Here is a 19031-nt window from a genome sequence, read left to right as displayed (position 1 = left end):
AGGATATGAGCGATCTCTCAGGAGTGGAAAGTTGCTATGGACTTGCTAATGGATGGCCTCTTGTTAATGCTAGCACAAACCACTTTTACAATATCAGAACAGTAAATAATTTTCCTGAGCTAGCTGTGAGGCAAAGGCTGGCAATTCATGTGTCCATGGGGCAATGATGTGCAATGTCATGTGTTTACTAGGTGCCAGTAGTGTGGCCAAATGAAAAAGGGCGAAGGGCTCCTGCACCTTTAATATTTGGATTAATATTTAGCTTGAGCTACAAGCTACACCTGCTGAAATTTCCTCTCTCCACAACTATTAAAAGCAGGAGCTCTTGTCATCTCCTTTACCTGTCCACCTTATTTGCCCATAAAGGACAACCGCCATCCTCTGCTCATGGCAGATTCCAAAAGAAAAGCCACTAGTTGCTGTCTGTACAAGGTGGATTGTGAGGCTATTGGTGCTCCTGTCCTCATCCATGTACAAGTCCTCCTCCACGTCATTGTTCATTGTGCAGTCCATCACCTTAGAGACCACAGCTGTGAAAGTGAAGAAGCACCTACCCCCACATTGTAGTTATTTGCTCCATTGTAGAATACTGTAGTCTCATCTGTGAAATAAGAACATAAGAGGGGTGCAGTTTGATCAGACCAATGGCCCGCCAACATCAGCATCCAGTTCTCAAAGTGTCCAGCCCAGTGACTACGGGAAGCCCACAAGCGGCACCTAAGGGCAACAGCACTCTTCTCGCTTGTGATTCTCAGCAGCTAGCATTCAGATGCACATTGGTGTTTCTGGTAGTGGACATAGAGCATAGCCATAGCCATAGCTGATAGCCTTATCCCCCATGGTTTTTTGCCAAATCCTCTTTTAAAGTCATCCAAATTGGTGGCCATTAATGCATATTGTGGAAGAAAATTCCATAGTTGAACTCTGTGCCGAAGATTTGGAGCATTTTCATTTGTCTGCCCCCAAATCTTCCAATCATCTCTGTGGGTAGAGAACCTCTTTTTTTCAGCCTGATAGCAATGTTACAAGGCCTGTATGCCGGCAGTGGGCAGGGCTGGAGAAGAAAGTGGGCAGAGCAATGGATGTGACTTCTACCTGTGTACACTAGGCCACATTCCAACCACACAGAAGTGTGTATACCCACTACACTCCTCTCTCCAGCCAAGCAAGCAAGGAGCACGAACACAGATCAAGGACACATTCCAGCCAGGCAAAAGCACTTGGGGAGTGCTCAGAGCAGGCCTGGTGAAGGACGTGGCCAAGGAAGGAAGGAGAGTGCTGAGAGGCAGATAAAGAGCTTGGAGGGGGGCACATTAGGTCCCTGGGACTGATATTCCCCACCCTGACTTAAAACCTTTTTTATTTTTCTGAGTATGGCCAAACAGGGCAAGCTTCGTGTTCCTGACAAGTTAAAAGATGGTATTTAAAAAACAACCCTTGATTTCAAGGTAAAATGTTGATACAAGCTCAAGAAAGAAACCATACTTGTACCTCATAACCCTCTGCCCCAATATCTCATTTAGCTCACCTTCAAATGACCTGAGCAGAAATAGAACCCTAATGTTTCCATATTGAAAGATCTTTCCAGTCCCAGTGGGCCAATTTAGAGGCACACAAGAGAAAAGATTGGCTTAGGTGGGAAAGGTAAAACAGTAGTCTTCCATCTGGAATGTATTTCCCCTTCTTTCTCTTACTGTTTTCCTGAAATTTTTTTGTTGATTGACCTCCCTATGCAGTCAGGAATAATTGTTCCTCACAATGATGGGAAAAGATCTGCTGATAACATAGAGCTAAAGTCACAAAGCACTTTCTGTCCTCTTCTCCCTACATCAGGAAACAAAGAGAATCAAGGATGGCTAGAATCTCTTACCTTACTTTTATTCTGTCCTTTATAGAAACAATAATAGGAAAAGAGGAAAAAATACCCTCCTTTCTTCTTTTTGAAACTGTCTCCAAAATGGGGGCATATCACTGCATGGTTAATATATTTTATTGTGCTTTACTGTACATTTCTTCTAACCTGTACTCTCACAATAAACTAGTGCTGTATGTATTTTAGAGCTGCCAGATTAAAAGCTACATAGAGGCCATTATTCCTACAGAGAAGCCTTCCCCAAACTGGTGCCCTCCAGATTTTTTGGGGGGCAGCAGCCCCCATTAGCCCCAGCCAGCACAGCCAGGAGTTGTAGCCCAAAACATTTGGAGGATTGGAGAAGGCTGCTACAGAGCAATGCAAGAGAGTTCATTCTTTACCACTATGCCTGATCTAGAATCAATAGTTGCTTAGCTGTGCAGTTGTTTGCGGGGAAGGAAGGGAGCCTCTCTTTATGTGTCAAAAACCTGTTGCTCTTCATTTGGCTGATTGAAAATTGCATAATTGTTCCTACCAACAACACAGCCTGCGCTGCTTCTGTGGTATTGTGCAGGGCACACAGTCCACAAAGAAATGTGCAAGACCCCACACTGTGTGCATTATTGAAACCTTCATTCTCTGATTCTTTGTTGTGCCCTGCACATCTATGATACTAAAGTAGGGAGGGAGGGAGGGAGAGAGAGAGAGAGAGAGAGAGAGAGAATGAGAATCCTTAGTGGGCATGCCTAAAGGGACACACGCCAATGCCACTATGACTATTGTCAGAGTAATGGGATTTTTTAAAAATGAATGGAGCCAGAATGAAGTAAAGCCCCAGAAACAATGCTGTGATTATATACTGGTCAGATAGTAGCAATCTTATATGGGACATGCTAGAGTTCCAGTCCCATCTATGTTGATAGCTTATCAGAACACCTTATGGCACTTATGCATATGGCACTTGGCACTGTTTTGTATGCCATGTTAGCAACATGAACACCCTGCAGAGAGATCAGTAGCACACAACCTTCATGTTAACATGTCAGTGAGTAGCTGGTGCTCTGGCTTGTTTTCTCGGCTTTGATGAGCTTCATTAATTATACTAAAAGAAAAGAAAGGTGTGTATGGCTGGAGAGAAACCCATTTAACTCACCGTGAATAGGAGTAATTGGACAGTTGGCAGGGTGTTAAATTGGTGGTCTAGTGAGAGAAACTAAAAAAAAAGAAAAAGGGTGCATTATTCCTTCATGCACAAAAGGTGGTAGAAGTTGTCTAATCTCCTACTGAATATTGTTTCTCTGGAGTGCAGTGGTCATGACTCATTTCTCAGCTGAAAGCCTGCAATAAGTATTATTTGCATTGCCAAACCTCTGCCACCAGTGCTGTAAAGAACATAATCCATAGAAAATACAGACTCTAATGCTTCAAGTGCAGTGTTTTATGCTAATCCCAGTTGTGTTATAATGAACACTAGACAGGTCCTGTGCCTGTGTTTTTTTTCAGCAGAGGTGCTGGGTATCAGGGGGCACCATTGAAAGCAAGTCCTGCTTGGTGTACACAAGACAGTCAACGCTCTTAAAGAGCTCTGTGTATATTGACTCATGCATGTGACCAAGCAATGCTGCTGTGTCTATGCCCTCCTTGTGTTATGAATGGTCTGTTAACAAGGTCTTTACTATTAGTATTGCACTGCAGCCACACCATAGGCATTAACTTCTGTGACTATATAAAGGTAAAGGTACCCCTGCCCGTTCAGGCCAGTCTTGCCAGACTCTAGGGTTGTGCGCCCATCTCACTCTATAGGCCGGGGGCCAGCGCTGTCTGGAGACACTTCCGGGTCACGTGGCCAGCGTGACATCGCTGCTCTGGCGAGCCAGAGCCGCACACGGAACGCCGTTTACCTTCCTGCTGGTAAGCGGTCCCTATTTATCTACTTGCACCCGGGAGTGCTTTTGAACTGCTAGGTTGGCAGGCGCTGGGACCGAACAGCGGGAGCGCACCCTGCCGCGGGGATTCGAACCGCCGACCATGCGATCGGCAAGTCCTAGGTGCTGAGGCTTTAACCCACAGCGCCACCTGCATCCCCTGTGACTATATACCTCTGTATAATTAACAGTTTTGGATCATAGGTGTGCATCTTCTTCAGTAAAGTGATGGAGATTTCCTGCTGTCTTACACCTGAGCTGCAAAAGGGTGTGGAAGTGGAGTGTATATCCATCAAGATCTCCCTTTTCCTCTTACGTGCTGGACATACAGCGTGCACAGTCTCTTTCTCCATTTTCTCTGCTCCCTTTGGCTTAGGGCAGTGGTGTCCAAACTTTTTTCAAAGAGGGCCAGATTTGATGAAGTGAAGGGCCGTGAGGGCCGACCGAAGGGCCAACCAAAGTTGGTCACTTTTTTTTAGGATTGAAGTTGTAGAAGAACTAATTTTTAGGATTGAAGTTGTTAAGGAAATAAACTGCCACAGGGGCCGGATTAAACCAACTGGCAGGCCACATTAGGCACCCAGAATGGACTTTGGACATACCCGGCTTAGGGGGGTATGTTCCCAAAAACAACCAAGTCCCATTTTGTTTCAATTGAGACTTGGCCCACAGTATTTTAGCAGCAAACATGTACAGACATCCCTCCTCTGGAACTGTGAGGTCAGAGTTTTTTGCTCCCCCCTTCCCCCTACTAGTACGTGCAGTTGCATTACTGTAGTGATAAGCAACCCATTGGATTTGTTGTGATGTGTCAAAAAAAAATTGGGGAGGGGAGAAGGAGAGCTTACAGACACCACTGAGAAGTCACAGGGTTCCAGGATTGTGAGTTTTAGTTTCATCTGAAGAAGCAGAAGGATAGCAATATGGTGGATGGGTGCAGTAAAGCAAATCTGGGGCCTAATGGTAAAATGAAGCTTAACAATAAAAGAGATGGACCAGGCCAGCTAGTGGGAACAATGTGAGAATTCAGTCCTAGTTGGTTTGTATCTTTTTGCATAGAAAATTCAGAGCTGGACTACTAAGCAAGGGCATTAGGTGACAATTCAGTGCAATTGTGCAAGCGGCTTCTGACACAGCAGGGGGAGAGAACTGCTGGTTTCTGAACACACTTATAAAATCAGGACCACTGGTGGATATGCATACTTTGGGGCAGGGGTGTAGAAGGTGCATGGTACAGTGGTACCTCTGGTTAAGAACTTAATGCGTTCCGGAGGTCTGTTCTTAACCTGAAACTGTTCTTAACCTGAAGCACCACTTTAGCTAATGGGGCCTCCCGCTGCCGCGGCACCACCACACCACGATTTCTGTTCTCATCCTGAAGCAAAGTTCGCAACCCGAGGTACTACTTCCGGGTTAGCGGAGTCTGTAACCCAAAGTGTTTGTAACTCAGGGTGTTTGTAACCCGAGATACCACTGTACTCAGTTTCTTCTGGTGCCCAAGCCCACAAATCCAAAGTAGTGTCACACGTTATGACTGCTGTGTTAGTGGGGCTCTGGATGACCTTGAGACATAGGACACAGCTGAAAAAGTGAAGCTGTTGTAAGAGATTTGTATAAGAGAAACCTTGTTCACACAGGCAGAGTATTTACATTTCTGGGCAGCCTGATTTGTGAGTGGCAAAGTTGCTGGCGATAAATACCGATGGGTTTTCTGTGACACCATATGTTAGGTTCTTTTTTAATCCTAAAATAACTACAAGAAAGATGTCTGCTTAGAAGTCATTAAGCGTGTCTCTTTTTGAGAGAGAGAGAAAATGGTAAAATGTTTGATTTCTTCAATATAAACGTGTAACTGTGGAAGAAAAATGGGTGCAGTGGAAGAGATCTTGTGTGCCTAAGAGAAAATCAAACATTTGGAATAGAGAATGCTGTCAGGAGTCGGTGAGTATGAGAAGAAGAGAGGCAGGAGCAAAATAGAATTCTCTATGGGTGAAGAGAAATATAATAAAACCATGAATCTACCCCCATGTGGCTATGAGGATGCTGCCACTATAAAGACTACAGAAAATGCAGCTGCCTTGTTTGAAATTAGAGGTATGTGAGAGAGTAGGAGAAATAACAAGAATCCCCTTGAGATTCTGTTTTTATAGTGTTTTTGTTCTACATCTCAAATATTTGTAGCTGATTTAGTGTCTTTGTTCTGCATATTTGGACACGAAATGGGGACTTACACACAGATATTTTCTCTTATTTCCAACTGACAAGTGCATTAATTTTATTCCCAGGACTGAGAGAGAAATTCTTTTCTTTACCGTTCTGAAAACACTACCTCAAATATATAGTTATTAAAATTTCAGTTGGTTTACTATGATTCCAGACTTTTTAAAAGTCGTCCAACTTAATCATATCCTGTTGCAGTGAATTCCATCAATTAATTAGGCATTGTGTGAATACATATTTCCTTTTCTCTATCCTTAACATGTTGCTAAACAATTCCTTTGGATGACCTTGAGATCTAGTATCACGAGCAATTGTTTCGTTGTGTCACAATTTTTTTAAAAAGGGGGCAGCATGGGGTCACGGACCCTCCCTGCCCACGCAGCATGCCAGTCCCATCTCTGACATTCTTGGATGTCATTTTGAAGCTATAATGTTTGAATGTTAGCTGCATGCAGAGTCAATAACCTAGAGAAAATTTGATCATTGACAATGCAATCTGAGTTCATGTATACTAGACGTTATGTGTGTAGGCTGTATTAGTTATCGCCCACTGTGACTCCTATGTTTGATCTACAACCAGATTCTTTCCCCGTCATCAAGATTTTCTAGTATAATTCACAGAAGAACACCCAACTTCCCATAACTTTTTGGCAGGCAGAGAAATAAGTGTATATATATGCCTCCAGATGAACTTGATCTGCAAGGTGACCACTAGGCTGCTTTTATGCCTAGTGATGTTTTCACACGCATGAAATGCCTCACGTTACTCACATCAGCCTTCTTGTACATACACTGCCTTTTGAGATGTCTTATTGTTAGCTTCAGTTTTCTGCATGGCGGTTGTCAGTGCATCCTTCTTTCTGTTGGTCCTCAAACTGCTCTTGTAATGAATCTGACATTCATGTTGACATGGCCTATTTCAGTGAGCTTATGGAACTAGGTTGTTATTTGTTGCTCTTTTTGGTGATGACTTTGGAACTGATCTGTCAGGTGCCAATGATGCTGCACCTCTGTGCTCCTTACCTATTGGTCGTATTCTCATGTAACAAATGTGCTAATGCCTAGGGAGGACACTGTAGCCTCCCTGGTCCTTTTAGCTCAGTGCAGCGCAGCAGCTTAGCATGTCTTCTGAACCCAGGATTGTGGTTAAGCTCTTTCATCCTTAATCACTGTCTGTAACCAAGGTTTGTTCTTGGCTGCAGATGATGGTTAAGGAGGAGACCACAGTCCTGGGTTTGGACAGCATGAAGGAATGGCTGGCTATAAATGCATATAAGCAAATAAATAAACAGAAGTGCATAACAAGACATCCTTGTGTATAGTTCCAAGTTCCTCTCTACTGCCAGCCTGCCAAATTTCAAGGGTTTCTTGTTGATTGCAAGATTCTGTGGATTCCTTTCCCATTTGCAAGCTTCTTAGGCTTGTCTGACTGTGACTGGGGACCAGAGCTTCCATGGTAAACGTGGATAGCCAACTTTGGAGAAACATGGAGGAAGCCTCCAAAAGAGGCACACTCATGGCCGTGTCTGCCCCCCCCCAGCCAGCCAATCGGCTGGCTAGGGGGACGTGGCCTGCCCTATTTAGGGCCGGCGCAGAGGGGGCTCGCCTTCTTTTCGCCGGCTAGCCTCCACGTTTTCCCTCCCTCCCTCCCTTTAGGTAGGCTTTAGGTAGGTCTCTGACTTTGCTATGGACTTCGGTCTGTCGCCGCAAGGGGCATAGTAGGAATTTTTCCCAATTGGCAATTTTTAGCCATTTGGTTTTTCGCCTACCTCGTAGCAACTCGTCACAACTCTTCAGCATTGGTGGTAGGCATTGGTAAAAAGGGGTTAAGAGGATGTGAAGAGGATGTGTGTGGGGGGGGGAGGAACGCCATCACCTCCCCGCAGTGAGCGAAGGGTGGTGACTGAAGAACAGTCCTTGCAGCAGGGCTGGGGGATTTGTGGCCCTCCAGATGTTGTTGGACCTAGAGAGGAAAGCCAGTTTAATTTGGTCCATATTTTTAAGCAAATTGACCCAATTTGTACCTGAGCTAATACAAAGATCAGAAAGAAAATTATTCTTCCAAGTTCACACTTCTCCAAACTTTGCAAAAGAATCTCAGCTGGAAACATACCAAAATGCACACAAAAAAGAGAGAAAACACATTTTAGGACAAAAGCACTTAGAAATGCATGCACTAAGATAAAATGCCCTTAAATGCTAGCTGGTGTTTGAATTGCCTACCTTCTTTTTTTTACTAGTTGGGAAGTAAAAGAGGAAAGGGTTGGTTCACTACGCAGCTGGAAATTATTCCTATGGAGTGGAAGAAAGAATCCTTTCTGTCACTGGGCATTTAAAGTAGTTGTGATGTGGGCATTAGGCACTTAGTCTCAATATGTATGAACTCCCATTCTTGTCTAAATTTTCTTGTGTGAATCAGGACTAGATCTCTGCATCACATGTTATTTTAACTTGCTTTTAACTTGCTTTCCACCTGAAAATCCACAAAGCAGCAAGCACTGGTCCATTAAACTCCAATATAAATTTTAAACAAAAATAAAGTAACAGCAAGATAAAATCCACAGCGAACTAGCAGCAATCAAGTTTCAACAGCCATAAAATAGTTACTGAGAACAGTCATAAGGCCCCCCAAAGGCCTGCTGTAAAAGTACCACCTTTGCTAAATGCCGGAAGGATTAAGGAAATAGTACCTTCTATATGCAGTGCTAGGGCTGTTAGCACACTTCTCCACCTCATTGACAGGAACTCCAGTTGGGTGAGTTTGTGAACTGGTCCTGAAAGACAAAGGCAAATAAATCACTGAGTTGCTCACTGCTGCCTTCTGCTGAAGACACTAAGGAAATCATTTGCCATATTTCCGCTGGGAAAGCTGCAAAAATAGTTTGCTGGTGTTTTCTGATGAGAACATGCTTAGCCTTCTCTTGCCAGGTGCATTTCCAATAAAATCCTCTCCTTCCTGTGTTGTTCCAGATGTGTTTGAGAGGTCAGATCTAGATCTAGAATACCGGTGGAGGTAAAAGCAGGGGGGCTTCTTTTCAGCAGGAACTCACGGGAACTGAGTTCTGACACCTCTTGGGTGGTCCCCATTGCCATTATAAGAGAACAAGGGAGAAGTTCATGGTGAGTTCTAGCACCTCTTTTTCTAGAAAAATGGCACTGGGTGAAAGCAGTTGTGGAGAGGTGTTCAGGGGGAGAGCAATTGGAGAGGAAAAGTTACACACCCACTTCACCCTCCCCCTTTTCAACCTCAAGGTGCTCTCTCCTCCCTAATTTCCTAATGGTGGGTTGCAGTGGTACAAGGACCTTTGAACAAACATTATACATGGTTGCAGTGTAACATGTAGTTTGACCATCAGTCTTGCCCAGTTTTAGATACATTTCCTACAACCCTGGTGAGCAATAAAAGAAAACAACAACATATATATGACAACACTGGACACAGGTATAAGTTGAAACTATTGTTGGCATCCATCTGTCTTGAGAGACAGTGGAGTTGGCCTCGGGGGGTGAAGGCCAACCATGCATTAGCAGCACCAAAGGGACCTCCCCGGGGTACAGGCCTGGGCAGTCTGTATGCAGGTCCTGGGCTGCCCAGATGAGACCCCTGTCTCAGCCTCACTTACGTGGAAAGCAGAGCAATTTGTTTGGCATCAGCTTGGCTGCAGGAGTTGCCAGAAGTAGGCAGACAAGGTACCACCCAACTGTCTTAGGGACATCACTGTTGTTAGAATTTGTTAGTCACTTTATCCTGCACAGGGCAACCTAAAGCAACTTACAAACAAACAAGCAGATGGACAGACAGGCAATAATGTAGATGCATTAAAATGAAAGAGAAACATTAAAAACAAGCCACCCACTTTAAAAAGTCAACAGATAGCTAAAAGGCCGAAGGCCTGGTTATAGAGAAAAGTTTTTACTTTGCGCCTAAAGATATATAATGAAGGTGCTAGGTGAGCCTCCCTGAGGAGAGCGTTCCACAAATGGAGAGCCACTTCAGGAAAGGTCCGCTCTTGTGTTGCCATGAAGAAGGGCCTGAGTTCAGGCTACGGGTTGGTTCATATGGGGAGAGTTACCACATAATTCCACAGATAAAGCCATCAAGTGGTATTAGATTCTGATGCATGAAACTTGGAAACTCTTTGCCATTTGTGTTTATGTTACATGCAAGATGCATTGAATACAAGCATACTTTATTTCCAAATGTATCTGTGCTGCCACCCTAAGTCTCACCTTCCACGTTCCATTTGAAGCATCTGTGGACCAAGAACAGCAGTACCAGCACAAACACAAACACAAGTTTAACCCTGTCAACTCTCATTTCAGGCACTGGCATCTGTATCTATTTTCTATAATTATGGAGGGGTTTTCTTAGATGAGTTGCCCAAGTTTCAGAGCTGGATATGCAAACCCTGACAAAATCCAATGTGTCTTGCGGTTTTGCCATATTCCTGTTATAGCTTTGTGCTTTGTTGTGCTAAGTGCAGCATCCCCATTCATAATCAGTTCTTCAAAAAGACAGTGATTTCATTTAATTGAAATTAACACTTGGACTTGTTTCCATCTGCAGCTGACAGCAGTCCTAGCCCCACAGTAATGTCTAGTAATGTTTGTGAGATGTGCTGGCCCTGAATATTAAGCCATCAGCATGCATGATCAGTGTGTAAGGGAGGAATCCTGTTTAGCATGAGGCATAGTCTGTGATGGAATGCATCCAGCCCCACAATTCTTGAGGAACTGTGTTTCCCAGACTTTCAAGTCTCCTGTATTTTTGGAAATCCAGCTAAAACCTGGAAAACTCCTTCAGTGTGCTGAAGAATTTACACTCTTTGTTGTCAGCTAGCAAGTCATTCAGTGTTAGCAACTGGAAACCTTGCTCCATGTCATGATTCCCTGGCTGTGTGATCTCTTCTGTGGTCAGTCTATGTAGCTTCTTGATGAGCTTTGTTCAGTCCAGATTGAAATTAGAGATGAGGTGCAGGTTTACTCAGAGCTAAGTCTCAAGGTATTCACTTATGTTTACTTGCTTGCTAGGTAAGGGCTCATCCACACTTCTTCTTTTTTTTAGTTTTAAGGAATGTGAATTGATTTTATTTTTTCTTGTTCCATTTTGGAAAGATTGGAAGGAATTTGGTTTTATTTTAAAAGACAAGAAACCAAAAAGTCAAACTTCCTTTTTTGGGTGACATTATATTGCCTACGGGCATAAAGAAAAACTTCCTTGAAGGAATTTGCCTTCATAATTAATTTTTTATATTTAGCTTTGCCTGGAGTTGGGGTTTTTTAGTTCCTGAGACTGTTGGATATTCTTCTGAGAATTATAGCTATATGTTCTGTCAAATTAACTATTTTTCCTCAAGCGGCAACTTTTTACTGCTGTAACAACCGTAAGTCAGTATTTAATTTATTGTACCCTTGCTTCTCCCTTTCTTATTCCCTATTTTTCCCCATTCTTCTCCTGCTCCATTATTTCTTTATATTATTCTTTGGTTTTCTACATGCATGTCTTCCCTCACAAATGTGATGTCTCTGTGTTTGTTTGTTTCTTTGCAGAGCAAAAACCTCCTAGGAGACTTAGTTTGGTCAAAATCAAGTAACACTTCCAGAGTTAATGCTAAATACATTACTTCTGATTAATGAGCCACTATAGTCACTAGAGGGCCATGATAATTTGTGTCCCGGGCTTTTTGGGCTCTTCTACCCATGTACTGTCTGAAACCAAAGGGGCACATTGGTTGCCAGATGTGAAATATATTAGCATTATTTTTAGCTTTCCTACCCCATTATCAATCTGTTCCCATGCTTGGAGACATAGCCACAAACATCCATCCCTTAATTCTCAGCTTGTGCTCAGAGGGGCCCCTCGCCCAGTTCCTTAATTCTTACTGTATGCTCACCCATCTGAGCCACTAGTTTGCTCTGATTGATGGACCTCAGGGTTCCAGCAAAAAAAATATGAAGTAGGCCTCGCAAGCCCATGGTCTGCTGAATGTATTGGCGATGGTTTGGAGGACTACCCAATGTAACAGCTATTTCCTAAAACTCTTTCTTGAGCATTCCCTTCTGGATTAGAAGCATTCCTTGTTTTAAATGTTGTGCAGAAAAAGGAAATTCAATGCATAATGGCTTCCTCCCCAAAATACACTTTCCTGTGTGAACTTCCATTCTGGCCAGTTAACTTCTGTGACCTACCGTACCTTACAGGATTTCTCCAAGGATTGCAATGATAATGTATGTTAACTGTGCTGAGGACTCTTAAAGCTGCAATTCTCACCCCACTAACCTGGGAGCAAACCCCATTGAATTCAGCAGGACCGAGGAGACACACACTGATCGGCACCACATACATGCCTCTTAGCTGGCTTTTGTATTATTATTCTTTCGGTAAGATGTTAGTTCTGGTTGATCATACTTTTCTCTCTGAAGCAGATACAATGAAGCTATCACATATCCCCTTGTGGATTGCTTCCTTTGGTAGCGTTCAATGAAATAACACAAGGATGCTCTACTATGACAAAAGGAGGGTTTAGCTATGAATTTCTGAGTGGATAAAATAAATAAGACTCAATACTAGACCTCTTAGTGCAGGAGCATTCTGCAGCCTATTCAAGCACTGCCTTAAGACTACTTTAAGCATGCATTTCTGAAATGTAGCAAGTTCTGCAATGAAATGCTACTGTATATCCCTAATGGGTTACCTATGTCTGTAGCTAAGAGGGTTGAAAAAACAAAAGTAATGCTCAAAAGAAGGAGTCCCTATTCTATCTTGGGTTATTCATCATATGCATTTAAAAAAACATTTTTAAAAAATTTGGAACTTTTAAAAATTGCAACCAGTTTGCATGCAAGTCAATATGACACGAGGCTTCTGTGTCTTGGCTGTTTGCACCGAGGAGGCAATTTAAGTAGATTTCTGTAACCTAAAAGATATGGGGAAGGACTCCAAACCACTCTCAGTCCCACCTACAACCTGCATTATTAATAATGGACTACATTGCAGGGCTGCTACAACTTTATGTTCTTTCAGCACAGCCCTACAACATGCAATTTTGTATTGCTTTTAAATGTTTTTATGTTGCCATACACCACCCTGATGCTTTGTGACAGGGCGGTATGCAGTGGTACCTCAGGTCACAAACGCTTTGGGTTACAAACACTTCCGGTTACAAACTCTGCTAACCCGGAAGTAGTACCTCGGGTTGCAAACTTTGCCCCAGGATGAGAACAGAAAGCATGTGGTGGTGGCCCATTAGCGGGAGGGCCCATTAGCAAAAGCGCGCCTCAGGTTAAGAACAGTTTCGGGTTAAGAACGGACCTCCAAAATGAATTAAGTTTGTAACCCGAGATACCACTGTATACTTTTCTGAATGCAGTGGACCCACTGGATACGAACTTAATTTGTTCTGGAGGGTCCTTACGTACCCCAAAAAGTCTGCAAATGAGGCACCGCTTCTGCTCACGTGCGTGGCATGATAGAGCGCTTCTGCGCATGTGCAAAGCATGGCAAAACCCGGAAGTATACACTTCTGGGTATGCCGCATTCGCAACCCGAATGTTACGTTACCCGAAGGTAATGTAACTCTAGGGTCCACTATAAATCTAGGAAGAATGGACTCTTATTTGGGGTTTGCGTTAGCACTAAAATAAGAAATGAGTTAGGAAGAACAGGACCTCTTTTCTCCGCCGTTGCCCCTGCGTGTGTGCATGCATCCAGGTGGCCAATTCTGCTACATTTAAATCTTGGATAGCTTCATTGTTTTTTATGGGCAACAGTCTCTTTCACCCCTGGGGACATTTTAAAATACCTTCACAGTGAGACCCAGGAAATGACCTACCCAAACAATAAGATTATGTCTTCTCCTTCTCACTCCTCTCTTTTCAGGTATACCATTTTATTTCTCCTACCACCTGTTTGTCAGATTTTTGCCATCTCAGTTTATCGATATTCCGTGCCATTCTTATGGGACTTCTTTGCCTCCATAGATTTCTCTTCCTCTCTGTCAAGATAGGTTGTACTCTTGCAAGCCACCCCTACTTCTTATGCATGTTGCTGTTTTGTATGCATGATGGCAGCCATAAAAACATAAAAAGAGCCTGCTGGATCAGGCCAGTGGCCCATCTAGTAGAGCATCCTGTTCTCACAATGGTCAACCGTATCTGGCTGTGGGAAACCTGCAAGAGAATCTGAGCACAAGAGCTCTCTCCCCTTCTGCACTTTCCAGCAACTGATACTCAGTCTAAAAACACTCTCTCCTACATATACTCCATAGTTTTGACTCTAAACATACTTTTTTGTAAGTAAGTTCCACTGCTTTTAAAAAAAAAACTTCTAAAGAGTGTGCTTGGATTTCAAGCTAAAACTCAGAGTATTTCCTACTCTACACTATCTAACCCTTCAGGCAGAAAAGTAAAGAAAAGCTTTCAAATGCCTCAAAATACTTTTAATGGTCTATGTGTCCCATTTCATTTTGTAACTCTTCTGGGGATTGAATTAGAATGTGTCCATCAAGCTTTCGCAGACAGGAAAGCCATGCCTGCGCTTGCTTCTCACAATCCGCCAATCCCTTCTCCTGCACAGTGTGGTGCTTTTATCTGAGAGGCAGCAGTGACTGGATGGGGGAAATGCTGGTCAGATCTCTTCTCAACTGTGAAGCTCATTGGCCACTCTCTGCCTGTGCGCCTCATCCAGCCGGGCTATTGTGAGCCTCAAAGGGGGAAGGGCTATAGCTCAGTGGATGGGGAGCCTCTGCCCTTACAGATGCTATAACCTGTGCCATCCCTGACTACTGACCATGTTGGCTGGGACTGATAGTAGTTGGAGCTCAGCAATATCTAGGGGGCCACTGATTCCCCACCCCTGGCTTAAAGAGACGGTGCAAACATGCAGACTGTCAGAGAGGACTTTGCACCACTCTGCTCCTTTCCATTCCTTTTTGCTGTCACACTTCACAAAGCTAAGCCAAGGCTTGGCTTAGTGCTGGGCTTCCCAAACTTCGATCTCCAGCTGTTTTTGGACTACAACTCCCATCATCCCTAGCTAGTAGGGCCAGAGGTCTGGGATGATGGGAATTGTAGTCCAAAACATCTAGAGACCAAAGTTGGGGAAACCCTGGCTTAGTGTTTTCCTGAACTGGAACTCATGGCTCAGCTTACTAACCAAGAGCTGCTGCCAAGAACCACGAGTCCTGGATAGGGGGGGGTGCTAAACTGAACCCTGGCTTAGCTCAGGAGCAAAAAGGATCATGGAGGAGCAAAGTGGCTGTGAGCTCTCGCTTTATTTTATTTTAGAGAAGCCCTTCTTTTGGCTGGCATCCTGTTGCGGCACTTCAAGGGTGTCCATTGTGCGATCTCAACTACTAACTCCGGAGAGTATAGGGATTACATTTCCTGGTATTTAGATAAACACTAAATCCTTCACCTTTTAAAAAAAGATTGCTATGATTACATAAAGGGTTGGATTTATTCCCCCCAAGGTTGCTTTCAAAAGGGACACAGGTGTCACCTGCAGACGCAGTCACAGCTTGAGAGAGGTTGTTTTGGCTAGAAAGGGTCTGCCTGGCAGATGCATTGTCAGCGTATGATTTTGATGCTAATGAAGCCATGAAAAGGCTCAAGAAGAGCCACAACACAGCCCCAGTGGTGACTGCAGAGAGGGAGACAAGGAGGAACACAGTCACCCAGGGCTAGATTGTCAAGATATACTGCTAAAAGAACACAGCCTATGAAAAGAGAGGAAGGGCTCTCTGCTCTTGTTCTCCGGAAACAAAAGCTCTGCTAGTCTCCCCCCCCCCCCGGGTGTCTGTATGCTGCTGCAACCAGAATATTTCCCTATACATCTGGGTGACAGAAGTCCAATCAAATCCCACTGGACCACAGCAGACAGTATTTCTGTGCAAACATTTATTTTGCATACACATATGTAGGGGAGGATTGCACCAGCTTATGCACATTTGAAATCCCAGCAGTGCAGGTGATCTGTACTCTGCATTTTTGCAGGGTGCTTATTTCAGTGTCAGAGCCTATGGACATATGGACAAGCACATGTGCAGATAGAATCTCAAATGGACAGGGGCAAGCAGGTGTGACCATCTGTCTTCTGTCTCCCTCTCCCACCTATATACAGATGAAACCTCTGCACGGGGTTCTTATTTTTGATTATTCAAAAATATGGTGTTAGCATATTGTTTAAACCTCTGCTTCTTCCCAATTGACAGCCCGGCAGATCTCCATAGTGGTTGCTTGGGTGTTTAATGTCACAGGTATTTGCATTACCTGTTTGCTTTGGCTTCTTTTGCTGTGTCATTTGCAGTGGATTGGATCCAGACTTGCTCCTCTGCAAGGGCTCCTTCTGTTTCTGGAGGGAACTGGGACCTAGCAGATGCTCCCCACTGGAGGAAGGGGACAAGCAGGAGGTTTTGGCTGATTTCCCTTTCGCCTACAAGCCCCAGCACCACATCCCACACTGCTCCAGAGAGCTCCCCAACCCACCACAGCAGCTTTTCAGAGGTCGCAGGGTTAATAATATGGGGAAATTACCTCCTCTCCTGCTTCCTACTCACACTCTGCTGAATGGAAGTCTGAATCCAACCCAGTTTCTGTGATGTCATGGTTTTGTCTCTGCTTTGCCCTGTGCTTTGCTTTTAATTTACAATAACAATCCTGGCAATGCATCCCCAACATCCCCATATCATTCTTGTAGCTGTGCATCTGTCCATTTCTCTGGGTCAGGAAGGCTGGAACTTGGCAATTGGAAGAGGGCTGCTGCATCAGCATTGAAGCAACTTGGACTGGGAGCTTATATGGAAGATGGAGGCTTCCTTCCTGACTCTTAGCCATGCCCTGATGTGGACAGGTCCCCCTCCACTCAAGTAGCTTCACATGTAGCTCACACAGCACTTCCACAGCAGCTCCTGCCAGGCTCAGCCATCTCTTCTGCTCCTGTGACCCTGCAGGAGTTGAAGCGGGATCGACAAGCAAGCCAGGAACCCAGGGATGCTGACCTGGGTCAGGCATATCCAGGTCCAACAGCTCTTCAATGTCTCTGGCAGCAGCCCTTGCTCCTCTCTTGAGGAAAAGTCAGATTTGAGGTATGGGCAGGGCTGAATTCTGACAGCACCTCTCCTATAAGAGCTGTTTTGGACTTGCTGTAACCATGAATGTGTTTGCCTCTTAAAGTGTCTGTCTCAGTGAGAACAATACAGGCATCAAAGTGTGTTAAGTTCATGTAGGGATATAGTGGCAATGGTACTTTTAATTACCATGGCATAGGAGATCAGTGTCATGTCTCGAAGGCCCTTTAAGACTGAGTGAGACCACATGCAAAATACTGCCTCAAAAACCAGACACTGCTCTGTATTCTGGTATTCCTTACTGCCTTCATTGCATATCAGACACTGTAGAGTTCCATAAAGTTTTTCATTTCCATTTTTAACAGACACCAGAAAGCAATATGTACACGGTTGCATTGAATCCAGTCTTTATAGCAGCCTCTAAAGCACATCAGCACATCAAACTTTCATGCATTCCGTGCATTTAGGAAATCACTCATTTCTTTGCTCCAGCATTTATATGGTTGCTTTGAACAATGAATTCAGTGGCAAGCTTCCAGCCACACATACCTTCAGTGGGCAGTTGCTGGGAACTGGCAGCTCAAAATTGGAATTTTCTCCCGATGCTAGGTAAGGTTGTTTTTATTCACAGAATTTTTTATTTTATTTTATAAATATGTTAGTTACATTAATATCCCACTTTTCCTACCAGGAGATCCAAGATGGTTTCTTGTCTAGGTATTAGGCAGCCCTGGACCTCCTTAGCTTTAAACACAGAGTTATGTCAGTCATCCTGTCCTGAGCATCCCCCAGCCAAAGAAGGTGCATGTCTGATAGCAATTCTTTATTGTCAAAAGCACACACTCACAAAAACTCCTACAATGCCCCAGATACACATGCACACACGCTTCTAGGCAGCTGTTCCCAAGTCCATGCCCACAGAGAAGTTACAGCAACAGTGGGACCATGACACCCACACACCCACACCCCAGCTTATGTGCCTGCATCTGATGGAGTGCATGCATGCAACCTGAGGCTTCTCCTACACGGAAGCCACCACTGCTCTTCAGGCCTCTTCTGGTTCTTGGAGACAGTGGTGCTGGCCCCTTCTCCTGGGACAATCCTCTGCCCCCTGCCTCTGCCACACACTCGACAAAGCCCTCGCACATCCTCAAACGAGGGTCAGCCTGTCTTTCTAATGTGAAGATAGCCCTAATCTACCCACCCGTTTCTCAGGAAGCACCAGTGTCATCTTGGCTCCAGCTAGATCATTATATTCACCTTTTTCAAAGCAGTGAGTGCTGCTGTCAATAAGTCCCTTGGCACGATATGTGGGAGCATAATCATTAATAGCTTTATAGCATGTTTCGCATAGAGATGGTTTTATTATCTTGTTCATTGCCATAAAGACTTGGGCACTTAGGCCACGGTTAGTCTTTGCATGCCTATTTTGGACTTATTTACTTTCTTGGAGGTGGGGACACACACACACACACACACACACACACACACACCCCATTTACAGCACTAACAAAAAGCTCATACTTTTCACTGGTTTAGTATATGGACGTGGTACTTAAAAGCAGAGACACTGACCCCCTTACCTGTTTCCTGCAACACACAAAACAAAATATGCCTGTGCAAAGTTTCCTCAGGATACACCAAGATGCCCAAAATAAAGCTTGCTGGTTGCTTATTAATTAGTGGAAGATATGTTTAGGGCAGCAACAGCCAACCTGGTGTGTGTCCTCCACATGTTATGGACTACAGCGCTCATCAGCCCCAGCCAGTGGGAGTTGTAGTTGACAAATTTGGAAGTAAGAACATTGGCTTCCCTTGGCGTAGGGGGTACAGTCACACCCACACATTGAAAGGACAGGTGAGAGGAGTCATGGGGCCACCAATAATCCTGCCACTGATGTGCTTGTTGCTGGGTGCACCTTTCCACAACCAGCACACTCAATCATGGTTCTACAAAGAGAACAGAGA

At 44.2% G+C, this 19031-nt stretch overlaps 1 protein-coding gene and 1 long non-coding RNA gene across 5 annotated transcripts in view; one reads left to right on the top strand and one right to left on the bottom strand.

Annotated features, from left to right (window-relative positions):
* The window catches only part of MAML3 (mastermind like transcriptional coactivator 3), a 271009-nt gene that overhangs the window by 157279 nt on the left and 94699 nt on the right, over positions 1–19031 (top strand). The gene's annotated exons all lie outside the window — the stretch shown is intronic.
* LOC310685465 lies at positions 522–17330 on the bottom strand. Its single transcript, XR_014515297.1, has 3 exons — positions 7902–17330; positions 3945–7523; positions 522–3574 (listed from the first exon to the last, which is right to left on the bottom strand). It is a non-coding gene; the product is annotated as an uncharacterized lncRNA (long non-coding RNA).

The sequence above is a fragment of the Podarcis tiliguerta genome (assembly GCF_965153285.1).
Source record: "Podarcis tiliguerta genome assembly, chromosome: 9".
NCBI classification, from domain to species: Eukaryota; Metazoa; Chordata; class Lepidosauria; order Squamata; family Lacertidae; genus Podarcis; species Podarcis tiliguerta.
This window is presented reverse-complemented; position numbering and strand designations above follow the sequence as displayed.